Source organism: Barbus barbus, assembly GCF_936440315.1.
Source record: "Barbus barbus genome assembly, chromosome: 17".
In the NCBI taxonomy this organism is placed as follows: Eukaryota; Metazoa; Chordata; class Actinopteri; order Cypriniformes; family Cyprinidae; genus Barbus; species Barbus barbus.
Window position 1 is genome coordinate 19,080,073 of NC_136745.1, and position 18,272 is coordinate 19,098,344.

The following is an 18,272-nucleotide window of genomic DNA, read 5'->3' on the forward strand; positions in this document are numbered from 1 at the left end:
ATATATGAAAATGTTAATAATACCGTTAAAAGTCTGAGAACATTTGATCAAATTTTGTATAAATAAGTAAATCCCCTGATATTCCGATAATGGGCGGGGCAGACGCTGTGATTAAGGGCTCATCTGAATTTGTTTACATCATAAATTAACGTTCAGTATAATTAAGGGGCTGTCTGAATTTATTTGATGTAACAAATGAACGCTCACTCACCTGCTGGACAAGGACACTAATATGAAGGCGAGATGATCGCCTTATAACAAAAGCGACGTTTTTACTGCTATATTTACGTTAACCAAAATAATTAGTAAATCCGATAATGTATGTGTAATGAGGTTGTGGATTAAATTGTTTAAACACAACGCGCTTTTATAAAGTGTTAATTGATATAACAACTGGAGATGTCACTCAAAACTAGTGCTAATTCACACGAAAATGATTTAAAACTGTAAACGCTCCTCACATAAAGAAAGTCTTATGATTCGTCGAGTAGGTGCCGACGTCACCCATCCCATCTACAACCCTGAAAGACGCGTCGCTTCGCTGACAACATGGGAGCGTTTAGTTTGACGCTTCGCTCGCTCGCAGTGTAGACGCGGAACCCTGGACCAATCGCTTTCGAGGGAAAATGTGAGCGCAAGGAATTCCCCAAACAGAGCGAAGCTCGATTAGAGCGTCAAAACAACGAGCTTTTAGAAGATTGTGTCTTTGCAAAAGAGGATAAAGTTACTTCGGTTTAACAGGACAGAATCGGGAAGTAGGATTCAGATAATGACAAACTGCTCAGGAATTGTTTCATTGAAATGATCGGAGTGTGTCCATCACTCTCCTCATGCTAACATTTAAACGTGTAAAATTATGGCACGTTAAGATGAAGGTAAGTGTCTCTTTACCTTGTTCTTGTTATTCTAAATGCTATTATTTAAGATTTTATAGTTTTTTTTAGTTATTGGTGAATTTGAGATTGTAGGATGGCTTTTAGAAGTTTCTCTTCTAAAAGAGTTTCGAAGAGAAACTCTTCTCAGTTTCTCTTCGAGTGTACAAGCACTGTTTATTTTATTCAGGTATACATGGAGCCTCTTGGATTTGCTGACATTTCATAAACCAACATATGTTGTCATCATTCTGATCTCATATGAGTGTTCTGATCTGAATAGCCTCCAGGATAGCTTGACCCACTGCTCTGTTGTGCCCCTCTCTCATAACTGTGCACTGAGTTGTTCCAGCATGATTGCGGGCATGTGACTATAATGACTGGTTCAGTGTGAGGATCTCTTGTTTCAGGCTGACATTGCTGGTCAAGACACAGTAAGGGCTTCACATGAGTGTGAACAATCAGTTATCCAGTCCTCGGTGCTGGGGCTTGTGGTGCATCAGTTTTTTCATCCAGACCAGGACTTATTTGTGGATGTTTGTCTTTAAAACTGGGTTGTCTTTGTGGCATTTTCACTACTTGTAACCAAGTTCAGAAATTAGCAAAGACTTGGAGTAAAAATGCCATTGATGTGTGGGCAAAAGTGCTTTTATTATCCGTTATCTGATATAACATAGTGACCAGGCAGTTATGTAAAATATGCTAGCAGAGCATTTATTGTGTTGACATATCTAGTGAATTATTTACAGATTTTGGTGTAACAGACATAACTGTTTAGTTTATAGAATTTACTTATTTGTAGTAAAACTAAGGAATAAGGTTAAAGTAACTTGAACATTTGTTCCAAGACAAATTGCCTATTTCAGACTTTGCTTCTTATAATATGTAGCACTTAGTGTCTAATTTCATATTGTAACAGAGCATCAAATCCATCTGCTGGTGCATGTAAACTCATTTGGTGTGATGTTTTTGTCATAATTTGTTTTCTTGATTTGTGGCTTGATGTCTCACCCGTTGTCTAACTTTCTAAATGTTTGCCAGATGTTTACATTTTTTGGGATACAAAGCTCCCCTGTGAGAGATGCATTTTGAAGTATTTGTTTGGCTGCAGTGTTCTCAGCATTCAAGCCATTGGGAGGTGCTGGGGTCAGGGAGTATACTTCTGTTCTCCTGCTTTGGGAGTTTGTGATATTAGTCAGCTCGTTTCATCCAAAAATGTTATCAGCTGGTTCTGATACCCCCTCCAAGACCTCGCACACCCTAGAGGACTTTAGATAGCTGGAAATTCCAGTCTTCTGAAACGCTCTAAATATACCCCTAAGTTGGGGCTGTCTTGAGTCTTTTCTTTCAGAAATACAGTCCTTGGTAGTCCCCCTTTCTTTGAACTGGATTGCCAGAAGGCAGAAAGGGGCTCTCAGATGCTCTTTCTGCCTTTTTTAGCAGATGAGGCACGTGGCTTGAGATATCCTAGAATGACAATGAAAGATATGTGGGAAGCCTCTGTGCAGGGAACATCCCCAGTGTTTGCTGTAGAATATGTGGCTATGAAAGTGACTCCCATGTGAATACAAAGCCAAGTCAAGGAGAGTTATCCTAGGACAGATTGACCCAGCTCATTCCACTCTGCTCTTGGCCCGATGGTGTACAGAAAATCACATGAGATATGACTTAATGGGCTGGCTATTGATTTGTCTCCACATTTGAAGACATCAATCTTTATAAACTCGGTATCCAGGAACTGCATCACCAGGGCATCGTCAGCTGAGAGCTTGCTGCAACATGAGCCGACTCCTTGCAGACAGACTACAAGCATCAGCAAAGATATCTGGAGTGTGCTAGGACAGTGTGCATAATATGACGCCTCATTTTTCTTCACCATTCATTGTCAAACGGCTCAATGGATTGAGTAATTGTTTGTTGGGTAATTCCTCAAACTATATCCTCATAAATCTCTTAAATATGGTTTTCAGTTTTAGAATGCTGACAAGACCACAAGACAACAAACCAGATGATAGGTCTCTGTCATATAATGGATGGGCAAAACGTTAAGTCAGTAGGATTCCACAAGGTGGTGGTGTTCATATATTAAGCTCAACTATAAGGATGGCTTTGAACCATCTTAACCAATTTATAGAAGAACTGTCATTTGGCCTTTTGGACCAGTGCTGCCTTGCCACTGAAATTGATTTATTGATGCTGGGCGTTCTTTTTTTTTTATTCCATCCTTTTAAATGTTTTGGTTTTCTGGGATGTTCTTTATTGTTGTTGCAAATTCTACTGGTTTGTCACCAAGATAATGTTATCAAGCTTGCTAACATAAACAGTTAGCAAGCAACAACAGTTATGTTTTGATGAAAGTGCAAAAACAATATTCAAGTCATCGGTAAAAAATGTTGAAAACTTCAAACGAATCAGCTAGTTTACGAATTTATGGAGTTAAATTATATGTATAATGTATATCCTGCATGTTGAAATTTTTTTTGTAAAGCAAAAAACTATGACCTTGTAATATAAACCCCATTTAATGAAAAATATAAATATTTCTAGCAAGTATAAAAATACATTGTTAACATAAGAATCAATCATGCAGAAAAAAAATTATTGTTGTTGACGCATTATATAATGTTCTATGGACACAAAACAGGATTTTCATATTAGTCATTAGTTTCACTGTTTGTAATATTACAAAGTAAGGCAGTGGTCTGTACTCTGGAAATTTTAAGCTATGTTTTTCAATTGCATTTTATTGTTAAAATAAAAAGAAAGAACTGCTACTACTGTATATTGGAAGGTGCAACATATCAGTTTAATGGAATATAACTTCTGTTATGAAATTTTAGAAGTTATGGGCCTTTTGCATTATTCCTCATATAAATTACATAAATTGTTGACAAATAGTTCTTGGTGAAGTAAGAAGGGCAGATGTGTGATTCTCACACATTATGTTTCCATAATCAGACAAATCATTTTGATTTGAAGCCTGTTCCTGACGCATTTCCTTACTGTTATAGCTCAAGCGTGTAATTCAGAAAAATATCTTGTCCTCTGTTTGCTTTCACATTAGTTTAATATTTAGGTTAGTGTAATGTTGTGCTGCTGTAACCTTGCTGTTCAGATGGCAGCCAAATATGTGGGAGTCTTATTAAGCAAGGCATTATAGAGATACAAGGCTGTCTGCCTTTGTTTTGACTGAAGAAAGACAAATATGGAAAGCTTTTTAGCAGTCACATCTTATTGCTGATATTGGTAAGAGGTGGAAGGTTTGCTCCAGTTTATTACATTGACTAAACTTCCAAAATAATTAGAGAGAGTTTTATATACAGGTACATCTAAAAAAATTTGAATATCGTGAAAAACTGAATTTTTTGTAACTTATTTCAAAAAGTGAAACTTTCATATATATTTTAGATTTATTACATGTAAAGTAAGACATTTCAAAAGTTAAAATTTTGTTGATTAGAGCTTACAGCTCATGAAAGTCAAAATCCAGTATCTCAAAATATTAGAATATTTCCTAAGATCAATCAAAGAAAGGATTTGCAAAGCAGAAAAGTTCAGGTTCTTTAAAGTATGTTCATTTATGCACTCAATACTTTGTCGGGGCTCCTTTAGCACAAACTCCAGCATCAGTGAGGAATGGCATGGAAGCGATCAGCCTGTGGCTCTGCTGAGGCACTATTGAGCCTTCAGCTCGTCTGGATTGTTGGATCGACTGTTTCTCATCTTTCTCTTGAAAATATACCATAGATTCCATATGGGGTTCAGGTCAGGCATGTTCAATCAAGCACAGTGATATAATGGTCAGCAAACCACTTGGAAGTGGTTTTGGCAGTGTGGCAAGTTGCTAAAGTCCTGCTGGAAAAGCAAATCAGCATCTCCATAAAGCTTGTCAACAGATGGAAGCATAAAGTGCTCCAAAATCTCCTGGTAGACGGCTGCATTGACTCTGGACTTGATAAAACATAATGGACCAACACCAGCAGACGGCATGGCAGCCCAAATCATCACTGACTTCAGAAACTTCAAACTGGACTTCAAGCAGCTTGTGTTCTGTGCCTCTCCAGTCTTCCTCCAGACTACAGACATTGATTTCCAAATGAAATACAAAATTTAAATTTATCTGAAAAGAGGATTTTGGACCACTGAGCAACAGTCCAGTTCTTTTTCTCCACAGCCCAGGTAAGACGCTTCTGACGTTGTCTCTGGTTCAGAAGTGGCTTGGTAGCAGTTTTCCTGAAGATGTCTGAGCGTGGTGACTCTTGATGCACTGACTCCAGCTTCAGTCCACTCCTTGTGAAACTCTCCCAAGTGTTTGAATCATCTTTGCTTGACAGTATTCTCAAGCTTGCGGTCATCCCTGTTGCTTGTGCACCTTTTCCTACCCAAATTCTTCCTTCCAATCAACTTTGCATTTAATAGGCTTTGATACAGCACTCTGTGAACAGCCACTCCTTTCAGTAATGACCTTCTGTGACTTACCCTCTTTGTGGAGGGTGTCAATGATTGTCTTCTGGACCATTGCCAAGTCAGCAGTCTTCCCCATTATTGTGAAAGAACAAGAGATACCCAGAATTTATACTGTAAAGATGGTTGTTTAATGAAACTCAAATATAAATATTCTAATATTTTGGGATACTGGATTTTGACTTTCATGAGCTCTAATCATCAAAATTAAAACAAAAATCTTTTGAAATGTCTTGCTTTACATGTTATGAATCTAAAATATATATGAAAGTTTCACTTTTTGGAATAACGAAATCACGATATTCAAATTTTTTGAGATGTCCTTGTAGTGGCTTTAAATGAGATTTTACAATTCATGTTTTCTGGTCCCTTACTGTTTGAGTAAACCCCAAATTATATGCTAACATTTTTTTTTTTATTTTTTTTATTTTTTTATTAAAAGTCAATTTGTGGGGGAAATAAGGGACGTGGGATGTTGAGTAAATGTTCTTAAGTGTGTTTGAGATTTAGATGGTCCATTAAAGGGGCAGATGTGACTAATTCATCCAGCTGATTTACACTTGAGAGTAAAATCTGTCTAATGTGTGAAGTCTAAATGAGAGTTTGTTAGTACTGTACATCATCGCCAGTGCACCTCAGTCCAGTGAAACGCTCATTCAGCGAATGTCTCGCTAGACAGGGATGAAATAAAGCAATCAAAGTAATAACATTTAAAAAAACAATACTGTACCTGTTTACTTATTTATTTTGTTTATATTTTTAATGGCAAGTTTAGAACAATTGGCCGTTCCTCCCTCAGGCTTGGATTTAAATTATTTAAGTAGGCTGAGACATTAGGTATTCTTCTAGCATAATGCTTTCCAGTGTCTGGTCCTCAGAGAGAAAACATACCATTCAACCATTTAAGCTCTAAAACAGAGCCCACAACCATCATTAGCAGCTCAGCTTATGTTGTATTTTACTATAATGTGAGTGAAAGGCACTGGCAATTTCAAAGTCTGAGATAAATGACAAGTTAGACTGATAAAGAATTAGGATTTACTTTAAATAGTGTCAAGTGTCTCAGTGCTTTTATATTGTGTTTTTCTCTGTGGCTCTGGTCAATACCCTCCATCCACAGATGTTTGATTTGAACTGTCTGGAATGTTGGCCTTGCTCTTTGTCTAATGTTTAATTGGTTGAGGTTTTGTGAGGATCGTATACTGGTAAGGGATAGTTACTTTCTAATGCAGACTAAATAATATTCCCCTCGTATCATAAAGAGATTGATGTCTTGATGGCGTTGTTATATTTGTGGTTTAAACTAATTTTTTCTTTTTTCTGCATACCTGATTGTAGTCATTTTGTTAACTTTATCCGGCACAATCTACTCAGGTTTCAAATTTTTTACATTTTTAAGGGACAGTTCACCCAAAAATGAAACCTGTTTAACTTTTTTTTTTTTCTTAACACAAAAATAAATATTTTGATTAATTTTGCCTTCTGCCGCACTTATGACATTCTTCAAAATGTATTCTGTTCCACAGATGAAAAATGTCCTCATTTGTAAGTCGCTTTGGATAAAAGCGTCTGCTAAATGACTAAATAAATAAAAATAAAGTTAGTCATGGTCAGAATTATTGACACCCTTGGTAAAAAATAAACAAAGAAGTCTTTCAAATAAATCTGCATTGTTAATCCTTTTGATCTTTTATTTAAAAAAATCACAAAAACCTAACCTTTCATTGATGTAAACCAATTGAAAGTGTGGGGACAATCTCATCATGAAATAAATGTTTTTCTCAAATACACATTGGCCACAATTGATGACACCACTAGAAATGATTATGAGTAAAATAACTCTGAAGTATATTCCCTTTCATATTTACTGTGCATTTTTAGCACGCAAGGGTGACTACAAACATGAATTTGTCCAGCTATGGCTTCCTTCCTCACAGGAATATAAATATGAGGGAAAACAAAGGCCAAATTAACTTACTTATCCATCACAATGAGAAAAACCAAAGAACATTGTTGTGATGTGCAAGAAATTATTGTTGAGCTTTACAAAATAGAAAATGTCTGTAAGAAAAGAGTTAAAGCTTTGAAAATTCCCATTTTCACCATCAGGACAATAATTAAGAATTTCCAATGAACAAAAAATGTTACAAACCTGCCTGGAAGAAGACGTGTCTAAACTGTCTTAATGCAAAATGAGGAGAATAGCTTTAGTGGCCAAACACTCTCCCAGGATCACAGCTGGAGAATTGCAGAAAATAGTTGAGTTTTGGGGTCATAAAGCCTCAAAAAGTGATCAAACATCACCTACATTATCACGTTGTTTGGGAGGGTTTCGAGAAAAGAAAATGCTCTCATCTAAAAACCAACTCCAGCATATTAATTTGCCAGACATGACTGGATCTTCAAATATGACTAGGTTCTGTGGTCAGATGAAACTTAAAAAGAAAAAAAAAGTTTTTTTTTTTTTTTTTTGACAGAAAACACACAAGATGGGTTTGGTGCACACAGGGGTAAAAAAAAGTACCCCATGTGTACAAGAAAATATACTGCTGTATCTATAACATTAAAAATCAAAACCTGTTTTCAAATGAAAGGTTTTATAATGGGCCATCTTATCTTTCATTAGGACAATTATCCAAAAACAAAAATCAAGGCAAAAATGGGTCATTGAGCATAGATCAAAGCTTCTGCCATGGCTATCTCAGTCCTCAGAACCAAAGTCTATAGAAAATGAGTGGGGTGGTGAACTGAAGAGAAGCACCAGCATGGACCTGGAATTGCCTCTGATCTCTTGTCTGGTGTTCTTCAACCTCTTCAGGCGTTACAGGTGAAGACTCAGACCTGTTATCTTGGCAAATGGAGGTTTAGAAAAGTATTCAGTAAAAGGGTGCCAATAATTGTGGCCAACGTGTTTTTGAGAAGCATTTATTTCATACATTTTAAATTTGTTTTACTTCAGTGAAAGGATTAAAAGTTTTTGTGGATTTTTTTAAATAAAATATCAAAAGGATTAACAATGCAGATTTATTTTCTTTGTTTGTATTTACCAAGGGTGCCAATAATTCTGGCCATGACTGTAGGATTCTGAACAACTTGAATGAATGCGAGTCAAGGATGACTGAATTTTCATTTTGAATTTGAATCAATCTGTCATAACTCCTCAGACTTTTGAGCTGTTCTAAAACTAAACATTCTTTTTTCATGACAGTCAAGATGGTCTTGCTTAATTCCACCTATAATGTTTCCCATGTTACCTAACCGGTGGTTAGAAAGTTTCAAAATTACAGTGATAACAAATCTTAACTCTGTGGAGTTGAGGGTTAATATATTAAACTTGTAATGGCAGTCTAAATTGCTGGAGGTGTTTCTTTCTTTCAGTAGGAGTGTCTTTATTTACTTGTTAGAGACGTGGACACTTTATCGCAGATTCGCGGGTCATGGAAGGAATGACTCAGCACCTTAGTGCAGTAACGGAATTTCCTTTGAAACTCCCCCTATCCCACTTCACATCCACTCATTTCTTACTGAGGTCAGGAATGTTGTAACCGTTCATAATCCCACATCTCTCGTCATTCTTAGCTGACAGGATTTCTCAAGGTTGACCAAATGTGATCTTTTGGTCCACATTCACATTTACAAATGTTGTTACCTTGGAATCCTGTGGATTGCGGCATGGCATTCAGTTAACCTTTATTTTGTCAGTATATTGAAGCATGTAATGAACTGAATTCTGGTCACCAAGAACTTCAAAATGTCATTTTTATTTTGTGGTTAAAATTCTTGGTAAAGCTAATTTAAAGTCACATACAGGCATGTGTTTAAAACCATAATTCCAACAAGACACCAGATTCTAGTATCTTCCTCATATATTGACTTCATGGCCCTTCGGTCTGGATTTAATTATAATGCTTCACTGCCTTTTTCTCTCGCCCCTTGGTCCTTTGAGGACGGCCCTTAACCAGGATGCAATGGAGGGAGGGCTTTTCTTTGTGCACAAAGCCTCTTGAAGCAGTCACCACCTGACCTCAGTTTCTCACAAACAACACGACCAGCCCCGAGAAGTGCTTTGTCTTTGTCGATTATCTCAAGGCTATGCCTATTTTTGGACCTGTTCTTCTAATATGCCACTTTTTTCCATCTCACAGTGACGTAAGTCATATTATAAAGGTCACTGTGGAGTTCCGTTGCATCACCGATAATAAGACATTTACAAGTTATTTAATGTTCTCACTACAAACTGTAAAGATTTTATATCAAGACACAACATGTCAGCTGGTTAGAGTAAATTGACTTTAACCTAGGAATGAGTGTACATTAGCATTCCTGAGAGCACTCAGACCACAGTTATATTTTTATGTCAGCAATTCATTTGGAGTAAATTTATAGGAGGAGACAAAAATAAAAAAAGATCTACTCTGGACACGGGCAAAGTGGGCCATGTACGTTTTAAAACAGGCACACAGCAGAAAATGAGGCCGCCTTGTGGCTCGGCTGTGTTTAGCTTGGACTCAGTCATGCAGCGCTAGTAAAGGCGGTTTTATTTTTAGGCTGTATAGGAAAGGTGTGTCTTTGAACTTTGTCAGCAAAGGCATGTGATCGGGGTCTGGTTGCTGTGAGGGCAACTGAATTTTCTCAACACTCTGTAGAGAAATTATTCTTCATTAATTTCTTTGCTGTTTATTTATATTGTAGTTTGAATTAAATTACTCACACATAATTTATCCAAGGTTTTAATTGTATACAAACAAACAAATTCCATTGAGGCAAATATGTCCTGTTCATCTATTATTTCTTACATACAAGCAAATTTGTTTGAACAGATTTATTCTTATTATGATTAGCTATAATTTTACTATGTATTATGTGTTTACTGGTTGCTGTGCCATTTCTAGGGAAACACTAATATTAAATGCAAATCTCATCTCTTTGTGCATTTATTTCAGTGACGTGGAGCCTGTTGGACTTGTTTTATGTGCCCCACTTGATGTCACAGACGGTTAATATGTTGTTGCCTCATGTCATACGTGTTGTTGGCATAGAGGGGCAGGTGCTCGTCATGTGTTTACGCACTTTCCATCACGTTATCAGTGCTGAGTTGAACATAATACCCAGCACTCCACCTCACGGTCCTTATTTTTCACCCTTTTCTTGTAATCCTCTTTAGTCTGTAAAGGATGGTGTGTATGCAATACATAATACTATGGCTTCGTGTTCTTGAGCTAGTTGAGAACACGCCCAGTAGACAGAAGGTTACCCAAGAGGCCTGACTGCTTTTTTTTTTTTTTTTTTTTTTTTTAAAAACCCCAACAGTTCACCGGTACAATTAAGGTTTTCTGAGAAAGAGGCAGGTAGTTGCCAGTAAGCCCTAACGTAACCGACACTATAGTTGGCAAAGTGTCAATTAATTGACAAATTGACTGTCTTTTTAGAGTGCATTCACTGTCTCATTTACTCGTCTAAATGGTGCATTGACAAAAACCATTGCATTTCAGCGCTTTTCACTAAGCCACGCTATGCCACAGACCTTGGCTTCCTGTTTGTCAGCTGGATTGTCTCAGATAAAAATGCTTGACAAGGGTTAAGGCCCCACATGCGCAAAGAAAGGGTGAAGAAACCTAATGGTAGATTGACATTAATTTGGTATCTTGTTCACTTCAATAGGGGTATTTGGCGCAGAGGATTCAACCTCATGTTGTCCCAATCCTGAATCCCTTTCTTTCTTCTGTGGAACGTAAAAGATATTTTGAAAAATGTCTTGCTGTTTATTTTTGCAATCCAGTGTGGGTAGTGTTGTCAAAAATATCGATATTTCGATAAATATCGATACTGAAATATCTGAACGGTACCAATATTAATTTCCCGAAGTATCGATACACCGATACTAGCCGAGCTGTCACTTTCACTTCTCTCCAAAGGCGCGTGGACAAGCACCACACGTGACCGCACTCGTCTCCTTCGCTCTGGTTAAATAGCAAAAGTGAAGTGAATAGAAAGATGACTGCTCTGGTTGTTAAAGAACACAGCAGGAGCGCTATCTGTAGGATCTATGATCTCCGCGATGCAGAGAACGCGCACGGAATCCAGTCATAAAATGGAATTTACAGTTTAACGCGGAATGTCACAGAATTTGTCAGTTTGGATGAATTAATCAAAAGTAGGTCATTACACTTAAATCAAATCGCGATATGGACTAGTATCTGTAAATATTAAGCTGCAAAAGTCGATTTAAATATGAATCCTGCATTTTCTGCACGTCTCTGTGTGAATGTGCTGCACGTGCGGTTTTGTTTACTAATGTGGCGCTCGCGGTGATTTCAGCGTCTGCCGTCTCAATGAGGACATACATACATCAACAATATCTCCAGAGCTGATCTGAAAGGCACTTTACGAGCATTTTACCATTTAATTTGAGTAAAACTAGCGTCATATCATACACACACAGAACTTTAAAGGTATTCACGGCAACCCGTCAAAATAAAGGTTCGTTTTACCTTAGCCTATTAAAGACCGTGTGCCAGAAATAGGCTATACTGTATTACTATTATTTAGTAGAATGTACATAATACTACTACTTACTACTACTGTTAATTTTTTAAAAAGAAATAATCACAAAATATTTTAATTTTAAATCCCCTTCATTTGCCAAAAATTTAAATGTTTAATTTTCATTAATTCAAATATAAATGAATTAAAATAGTTTTATGCCTTCATCTGATATCCAGTCAAATTTAAATACACAACACAGAATTTCTGAGGGGGAAAACACATTTCATAAGGCTACTGTAAGAATAAATAAAAATAGTTTGTATGCATTCAAATAGCCTAATAGACATGCTAAAACACAGAATTTGGTAACAATAAAACATAAGGTGAGAAAAAAATAAAACATTTCATACGGCCCTAAACGTGTCATTTTCGTTACACTTTTAATAAATTAAATGTTAAATTGTATAATTTTCATGATTTTAATGAATTAGACATGCTTTTAGATTAATAGCATTTAATTTGACCATAAAAAAAAAAAAGAGTCCAGAAAAATTCAAACGGAAAAAAACGGAATCCAGAAAAATTAAAATGGAAAAAATTGAATGTAGAAAAAAATAAAACGGATTTCATAGGGCCCTATATCTGGAAATATTTTGGTTATGAAGCAAATGAGAATATCAACAAATAGAACTTTGGATTTTAATTAGTACATGTATTAGTAAACGTTAGTTTCAATTAACATTTAACTAAAGATTAATAAATAAATCAACAAATGCAGTACCTCAAGACATTTTTTAGTTCATGTAAAATATACCGCATGTTCTCGACTTGTTACATTTATCTTTAAATTAAAAAAAATTACCCCCTTAATATTGTGGCAGTTTTTTTCACCGTGGTATCGAAAATGGTATCGAGTATCGATATTTTTCAAGGTATCGTATCGAAGTTAGAAATTCCAGTATCGTGACAACACTATTTTGGACCCCATTGAGTTTCATTGTTTGGTTCTTCAAAATATATATTTTTATGCTCCACAGAAGAAATTCATACAGGTTTGGAACAACACAAGTGAGTAAATGATGATTTGGGTGAAATATCACTTTAATGCTGAAATATTGTAATATAGCTGAACCAAGCAGCAGAGTCACTTTCTGTACTTTCCCTTTGGTTGGAAGAACGTGATGACATAGAAATCAGTGGTATGGCCTCGGATGAATTGGAAGTGTTTCTTGTCGGTGTTCTTTTCAACAGCACAACCAGGTGGGGCGGTGCTTCCAGTTCTATAACGCATGGCCTTTTTCATGCCTCATATCAAACATAAATGCTGCTTTATGGGGTGTCATATAGCTTGGAGGGCCACTCCCATTTCACCTTCTCAAATAAAAACTCTGGCACCACTCAAAACAGGAACTACAGAAAGATCTAGTCAGTTGATGTAAATTTAGCTTTCGATGTCCTTGAAACATCTCGTTTTGAAACAGCATTTCATCTGGGGAGAATTCCCCGTGCTTGCTGTACCCTTGCCACGTCTACGTCGAACTGATGAAAACCTTTACACTCTTACCCAGTCTTGTGTTACCCATTTCGCATAGCTCAAGGTGTAGTCTGATTGTTACTTTGTCCAGGTTTCCCCTCCCCCACTGCACTCGCTAGCCAATCGAAACTGCAGCTTGAGCTCACCTGAACTCATTTGCATATTAGCTCTGCCCTTGCAGCTGATTGGCCCCATGCTGAAGTGTGCTGTTTTACAGCCTGTCTGTCAGTGGTTACTTGGGGGATGAGTCACAGTGAGAGAGAGCTTTGCTTTGCAGTACTTCTCTTTTTTAAAGATTTCAGCCCGCTGCCATTGCCCTCCCCTACTCTGTTCTCATTTTCGCTCTATCTACCACTAAAGTGAGTGGGAGAGGCAGAGGGCAGGTCAGTGTTCAACACCTTGAACATGCTATTCGATTCACTTTAGATACACCCTTGGATTATAATTTTTTTTTTTACTCCCATCAACGTAATTTGTCTCTGTCTTTTTTTTTCAAAGATTATTTCTTTATTTTTCCAACATTTTGATATGTTTTCCACCATAACCATGGAGTTTGACATGAAACTCCTGAACCTATAAGGTTAGTGTCCATTTTATATCTTTATGATGCAATAGTATGCTGTTGTAGATCTGTTAGCGCCAAGTATCTTTTAGTCTGCATTCTTAACTTTGTAAGCATTATTCATTGTTTATTACATATATACTCGTATATGCAATATACATTGTATTTATTATGAAGTTGCACTGTCTAATTTGATTTTTTTTGGTCAGCATTTAAACGCAGTATTTATATACAGCCTATATTACGATGCAGCCAAACAGTTAAATATCTGTGTGTTTGGTTTACATTTAATAATCACCTATTGGTCGCATGACCGACAATTGTATAATAAATTGCTTCAGACGAGTGTAAAAACAGGTTTAGCGCCATTTTTCCTCCGTGAGAGACCGTTTTGCAGTCATACAAATCTAACCAAGCATATTTATTATAATATGTGGTATTTAAAAGTTTATAGGTACATGTTTTGCAAAATGTCATTGCCTTATATGGTTACCGAGAGTAAGTCCATTGACCAAGCCCATACAACGGTTAGAGTGGGTTGCAGTATCAAAATAAACTTTTCAATTATATCTTTGCCTGTTTTAGCTATATGCTTGCAAAGTTGCCAACGATGCACAATGCATACAAATAACCTTGGTGCCAAGGTGCTTTTTGTTCACGTAAGTGATGTTTTGCTGTTATAGTGTGTCATTGATTCCATACGTGGGCTTGTAGATTTCAGTTTGATTTTAGACTGGGTTATCAGGCCTCATCATTGCTATGAAACCTGGTCTGAATGTTGCTCATCCGGTTGTGCTAAGAAACCTCATTGAGAAGAGCAAACAACTCTAGTCATTGTCCCTGAGCACCTCTTTTTTGCTCTTTCTCTTTTTTAAAGATACAACCCTCAAAGAACGTCATTTTGCTTGAGTTCTCCACGTGTAATTATGCCTGACACCATACTTACTATAGTAACTTGTGTCATCTCCATGGTATGCGCTGAGACTAGCTTGTAAGTAGCAAGGCAACCAGTCTCATAGAGAAAACAGTAATTTTCTTGACATGATTATGTTCAAACATGTGGTGAAGAGTGATGTTGAAAGAGTTTTAGGCAAATTAGTATATTGGTTGAAGTTACAGATGGTCAAATGGGCACCATCTTTAGGATAACAATTCATGCTTTGGTAATATTTTAAAGTATTTCAGCTATTATCATATTAGCGCTCTTATATGCATTATTATTAATGTAAAAACAGTACAAAGTACAAACGGTACATCCTTTCTGTTCAATCAAATTCACATGTGAAAGCATTTTGGTGGAGGTCAGAAAACTTGGACTTTAGGGAATTTTCCCCCACCCTACACACCCTATGTCATATATCCCTCAGGTGTTCAGGACAATATCAGATTTTACTTTAATAGTCTTGTTATCTCGTCAGACTCCCTGTTAGGCTCGAGATACCAACACCACTCACACCATTATGCCTCCCACTCGGCCGTCCCTGATTTGTATTGTAAATGAGCCAGGGCACCTGGAATTGGGTAGTAGTCAAACACAGGCCCCTTTTCTGTGGATTGTTTTGTTTGGGGCTTCTCTTCAGGCCTGAGTTTCTGTCACAGTTGGCAGCGAGGCCGGTAGTGTCAGGTTGGCTCTTCACATAAAACAGCGTCAACAAGTCCCTGCCTGTAATTGGATCATTAGGTCCTGCTGAACAGGAGGGGTGGACCAAACTGATCTAGCTGGTCTAGTATGGAGAACAGAAGAGGGCTGGGCCTGAGAAAGGAAGAGGACAAATATTCTGTCATAGTATTGTGTAGCGTGGATGGTTTGAGAGCTGTTTCTGAGGCTCATGTTGCAGACTATGGTTTGTTAGTCTTACAGTTTTTTCAGTAATTGAGTTTTTAGAATGAGCTTTGACATGGTAGATTGAGGAATCTGCTGGATTGGTAGCTAACTGGAGGTTTTGAGGACATCTCTGAGGTTTCTTTGTCTGTGTCCCGTCATACTGCAGCTTTTGAGGGATCTTGAAAGTTTCGAAAGTTTATAGAGAGATCTTAGCACTGATGATCATGGAAAAGTGATCAATTTGTCAATATAACACGATACTCTAAAAATGAACGTCAAACTTGAAGCTGACTTCAATTTAAATATAATCTTATGTGACCATGACTCCAGTATGCAAAAATCCCAAACTATTTATAAGTGAAAAGTTTAATGAGATCACCATATGAGATAACAATCATTTCACCGTTGGGTATGTTTGAATTTCTACTCAAAGCAGTAGTGTTCTGCTAAAATAGTCCAGGCAGTCGTTCCTTTGTTGATATGTTGTTGACTGCTCGGGCAGATTTGCATCAAGTTTTCATACTGCTCTCCCCATTTCCATTGAGCAACACACATTCTCTGTGTCGAAACGGTCTGATTCCTGAAACAAGCTCAGACTGGCGCACTGTTCTCAGGTACGAGATATAGGCTACAAGCAGAAGATACTAGCAGATCACAGATGAATACAAAATAGATTTAACTTAATGAGAGAATATTTTGATAGGATCAGTTCTTTTTTTATTTGAACTATGCAAACAACTAGAGATAATACTTTTTTTTTTTTTTTGTCCAAAACATATATAATATCATAGTTTAGGAAAGAAAGCGGAAACAAATGGCCAGTCAGTTTAGCCAAGAAAAACACATGGTCTTGGTATAATAAGGATGAGTGGCCTGCAATCTCTTCTTGAAAATGCCCTTCTGTTGAAAAAGTTGTCGAATCCCACCTACCCCCGTTTTGTTTTTGTCTCCAGCTTTGGTGGGCGATGTTCCACTGAAACTGCCCACTGAATGGGTTCTTTCTGTTCTTCTAGAGTTGAGACTGTCCATTTACATCCTGTTTCACAGGGCATAGATAATACCAGGTTTTACTTTGGTCATAAAATATAACCAAATAGTATATGCCCCTATAGTAAGAACATGAATTGATTGAAAAGCTAGAAGCAGGCATTTCTACAGAAACTTCAGAAAGTCAACATTCAGAATTTTACTTTGTCTCTTTTCAAAGTTGAGGACTGTGTTGAAAAGTTAGGATCACTAAACAATATTTTTTATCATCAAATGTGTCTTTTTATGCTTCAAGCATGTTTGCGTCAGAAAATGAATATCACTTCACTATTATCATTGTTGTATCTCACCAGAGATGAGCTACACGTCACATGTTCACAGATGACTGATATGTCAGACCACTTCCCATGTAAACCACACGACTTAGTCTTTTTTGCTTAGAGTGTATTCACTAAATTAGTCACAAAACATCACATAGTCAAGCGTCTCATGACAAAGGGCTACAAAATAACCAAACAACCAAAAGCACCCATTAAAGACTGTATTGAAATCAATCTTATGAAACCACGCATTGCAAACACTGTGTTTTCCAGAACTACTTTCTTTTGTTAAAGCAGTTGCAAGTTCCTCTTTTTATAGAGGGGCCTCTTGTCTGTTTGTAACCTGCTATACCGCCACTTTTGAATCAAGTCAGCTGCCTGGCATTCTCATTTAAGAGGAATGCTGGCAGCATTGCGCCCTTCCAGACTCAAATGAAATGGATGACATATTCCCATTTGCACCATGCAATATAAACATTTACTGCTTACACCAGTTTAGTGTTGAGTATCCATCCAGAGTCCTGGATGCTTGGGCCCAGACATTGAGTTTGAATAGTTGTTTTCATCTTGAGCTTTAGTTGCACAGGTGTATGTATGTTTGTGTTGCTAACAAGTACTTAGGAGAATGACTAGATGAGGACAAGTGGTTACCTCCCATATACAGAGAAGGGGCAGCCCCTGTGTCTAATATTCTAGTCTGTCTTGTAAACAACAAGTACACTGGTCAAACATGTGACTGTTTATCATCATGACAATTCATCGCTTTTCATAGGAACAGCTCAGGGCAGATACCAGCCTTGAAATGCAATTACATGCAATTCAGGCTCACAAAGACTCCGAAAACAAAGAGCTAAAAGTTGTGAATAGAAGCTACCATTTCACAAGCTCTAAAGCAACATGTGTGGTGAGCAGCTAAGCGAGTATCTAGCGTTTTAGAGAAACGCACACAGGCTTTGAACAAGCTGTGGGCGGTTGCGTTTAACAGAACATTAAACCACAAGTCACAGCTCTAAAAAGACTTGCTAATGAAAAAGTGTTAGGTTCTGTGTGAGGCTTTTTTAAAATTAGGATCTATGATGATGTGAACTATGGTTCGTGTGTACAGCATCGTATCATTGATGAATGATGCTTAAGCTGTTGGAAATGTCCAAGCATTTATATTTTCTTTAGGACATTCTAACTACAATTAAAAAAATATATATTTTAGACTAGTATATGGAGA

At 37.1% G+C, this 18,272-nt stretch overlaps 1 protein-coding gene across 2 annotated transcripts in view; it reads left to right on the forward strand.

The window, feature by feature from the left end:
• The first annotated feature begins 540 nt into the window (after positions 1–540).
• elf1 (E74-like ETS transcription factor 1) overlaps positions 541–18,272 on the forward strand; it is a 43,624-nt gene continuing 25,892 nt past the window's right edge. Inside the window, exon 1 of one of the 2 annotated variants that reach the window (XM_079439218.1) lies at positions 541–875. The gene's annotated coding sequence lies outside the window, so the exon portion shown is untranslated. Of the gene's footprint in view, positions 876–13,601; positions 13,937–18,272 lie in introns of those variants that run through there. The other variant, XM_079439217.1, reaches the window with a different exon arrangement.